This window comes from Salmo salar, unplaced genomic scaffold (assembly GCF_965601325.2).
Source record: "Salmo salar unplaced genomic scaffold, fSalSal1 ptg000536l, whole genome shotgun sequence".
NCBI classification, from domain to species: domain Eukaryota; kingdom Metazoa; phylum Chordata; class Actinopteri; order Salmoniformes; family Salmonidae; genus Salmo; species Salmo salar.
In genome coordinates, this window is record NW_027675413.1 from 1,322,501 (window position 1) to 1,326,449 (window position 3,949).

Here is a 3,949-nt window from a genome sequence, read left to right on the forward strand (position 1 = left end):
GGATAACTAGGATGCTGCTGGTAGGGTAGCTAGCTAGCTAGCTTACCCAGCTGTACCGACTAGCTTGGATAACTAGGATGCTGCTGGTAGAGATGCTAGCTAGCTTACCTAGCTGTACCGACTAGCTAGGATAACTAGGATGCTGCTGGTAGAGTAGCTAGCTAGCTTACCTAGCTGTACCGACTAGCTAGGATAACTAGGATGCTGCTGGTATAGTAGCTAGCTAGCTTACCTAGCTGTACCGACTAGCTAGGATAACTAGGATGCTGCTGGTAGAGTAGCTAGCTAGCTTACCTAGCTGTACCGACTAGCTAGGATAACTAGGATGCTGCTGGTAGAGTAGCTAGCTAGCTTACCTAGCTGTACCGACTAGCTTGGCTAGCTAGCAGGACTTTCGTCTGTCGTTTGTCTCGATGATGATGACGAATCCGGTGAACCACAAAATGAAACAAGGATATAGAGTGAAAAGGATCTGGCTACACTCATACTGTCCCTGACCATAAAGCAAAAAGCTAATTGAACAATAAAGTTTGGTGTTTCAACACTGTAACAAACTCCATCGTTATTCCCCAAAATTTACCTCAGTCCACTCTGCGCGTAACTGGACAATATGCTTGGTGCCACACCGGACGCGGACGCGGACAGTTCTGTACGGAAACGCGGACAGTTCGAGAACGCGGACATGAGCAGTGCCATACAATCAACTAAACCCAGTCTTTAACCTCTTACATCTAGACGTTCCGCTAGCGGAACACCTGCTCCAATATCCAATGATAGGCGTGGCGCGAATTAAAATCCCTCAAAAATACAAAAACTTAAATTTTTCAAACATATGACTATTTCACAGCATTTTAAAGACAAGACTCTCCTTTATCTAACCACACTGTCCGATTTCAAAAAGGCTTTACAAAGAAAGCAAAACATTAGATTATGTCAGCAGAGTACCCAGCCAGAAATAATCAGACACCCATTTTTCAAGCTAGCATATAATGTCACAAAAACCCAGAAGACAGCTAAATGCAGCACTAACCTTTGATCTTCATCAGATGACACACCTAGGACATTATGTTATACAATACATGCATGTTTTGTTCAATCAAGTTCATATTTATATCAAAAAACAGCTTTTTACATTATCATGTGACGTTCAGAACTAGCATACCCCCCGCAAACTTCCGGGGAATTTACTAACAATTTACTAAATTACTCACGATAAACGTTCACAAAAAGCAGAACAATTATTTTAAGAATTATAGATACAGAACTCCTCTATGCACTCTATATCCGATTTTAAAATAGCTTTTTGGTGAAAGCACATTTTGCAATATTCTAAGTACATAGCCCAGCCATCACGGGCTAGCTATTTAGACACCCGGCAAGTTTAGCCTTCACCAAAATCAGATTTACTATAACAAAAATGTTATTACCTTTGTTGTCTTCGTCAGAATGCACTCCCAGGACTGCTACTTCAATAACAAATGTTGGTTTGGTCCAAAATAATCCATCGTTATATCCGAATAGCGGCGTTTTGTTCGTGCGTTCCAGAAACTATCCAAAATGGTAAATCAGGGTCGTGCGCATGGCGCAATTCGTGACAAAAAAATTCAAAATATTCCATTACCGTACTTCGAAGCATGTCAACCGCTGTTTAAAATCAATTTTTATGCAATTTATCTCGTAAAAAAGCGATAATATTCCGACCGGGAATCTCCTTTTCGGCAAACAGAGGAAAAATCACAAAGACGGGGGTGGCCAGTGCACGCGCCTAAGCCCACAGTCCCTTGATCGGCCACTTGAGAAAGGCAATAATGTGTTTCAGCCTGGGGCTGGAATGACGACATTCAGGTTTTTCCCGGGCTCTGAGGGCAGTATTTGCACGGCCGGATAAAAAACGTACCTGATTTAATCTGGTTACTACTCCTGCCCAGTAACTAGAATATGCATATAATTGTTTGATTTGGATAGAAAACACCCTAAAGTTTCTAAAACTGTTTGAATGGTGTCTGTGAGTATAACAGAACTCATTTGGCAGGCAAAAACCTGAGAAGATTCCAAACAGGAAGCGCTCTCTCTGACTATTTCTTGGCCTTCTTGATCATCTCTATCCAAAACAGGGGATCTCTGGCATAACGCGACATTTTCTAACGCTCCCATAGGCTCTCAGAAGGCGCCAGAACGATGAATGGTGACTTTGCAGGCCATGGCTGAAAAACAGTAGCGCATTTGGATGGTGGTGGATCTGAGAACAGTGAGACTGGGGCGCGTGCACGAGCCAACACCATGTTTTAATTTTTTCGTCTTTGAACGAAAACAGGGTTTCCCGGTCGGAATATTATCGCTTTTTTACCAGAAAAATCGCATAAAAATTTATGATTTTAAACAGCGTTTGACATGCTTCGAAGTACGATAATGGAATATTTCGATTTTTTTTGTCACGAAACGCGTCGGGCACGTAACCCTTGTCACCCTTCGGATAGTGTCTTGAACGCACGAACAAAACAGAGGATATTTGAACATAACTATGGATTATTTTGAACCAAACCAACATTTGTTATTGAAGTAGAAGTCCTGGGAGTGCATTCTGACGAAGAACAGCAAAGGTAATCACATTTTTCTTATAGTAAATCGGAGTTTGGTGAGGGCCACACTTGGTGGGTGTCAAAATAGCTAGCCCTGTGATGCCGGGCTATCTACTCAGAATATTGCAAAATGTGCTTTTGCCGAAAAGCTATTTTAAAATCGGACATAGCGATTGCATAAAGGAGTTCTGCAATTTAGTAAATTAACCAGAAGTTTGCGGTGGGCATGCTAGTTCTGAACGTCACATGCTAATGTAAAAAGCTGTTTTTTGATATGAATATGAACTTGATTGAACAAAACATGCATGTATTGTATAACATAATGTCCTAGGACTATCATCTGATGAAGATCATCAAAGGTTAGTGCTGCATTTAGCTGTGGTTTGGGTTTATGTGACATTATATGCTAGCTTGAAAAATGGGTGTCTGATTATTTCTGGCTGGGTACTCTGCTGACATAATCTAATGTTTTGCTTTCGTTGTAAAGCCTTTTTGAAATCGGACAGTGTGGTTAGATTAACGAGAGTCTTGTCTTTAAAATGGAGTAAAATAGTCATATGTTTGAAAAATTGAAGTAATAGCATTTCTAAGGTATTTGAATATCGCGCCACGGGATTCCACTGGCTGTTGAGTAGCCCATAGAAGATAAAAATAATGTTTTGATATTTGATATGTTAACCTGTTAGGGCTAGGGGGCAGCATTGACACGGCTGGATAAAAAACATACCCGATTTAATCTGGTTACCACTCCTACCCAGTAACTAGAATATGCATATACTTATTACATATGGATAGAAAACACCCTAAATTTTCTAAAACTGTTTGAATGGTGTCTGTGAGTATAACAGAACTCAAATGGCAGGTCAAAACCTGAGAGATTCCTTTACAGGAAGTGGCCTGTCTGACCATTTGTTGAACTTCTTTTCCATCTCTATCATTTACTAAGGATCTCTGCTCTAACGTGACACTTCCCACGTCGTCCATAGGCGCTCAGAGCCCGGGAAAAAACAGAATGTCGTCATTCCAGCCCCAGGCTGAAACACATTATCGCCTTTCTCAAGTGGCCGATCAAGAGACACTAGCTTATGCGCATGACCCCGACCGCCCCCGCCTTTGGGATTTTTTCCTCTGTTTGCCGAAAAGGAGATTCCCTGTCGGAATATTATCGCTTTTCTACGAGAAAAATGTCGTAAAAATTGATTTTAAACAGCGGTTGACATGCTTCGAAGTACGGTAATGGAATACTTAGAATTTTATTGTCACGAATTGCGCCATGCGCGTGACACTTCTTTACTATTTCGGATAGTGTCTGGAACGCACGAACAAAACGCCGCTATTCGGATATAACGATGGATTATTTTGGACCAAAC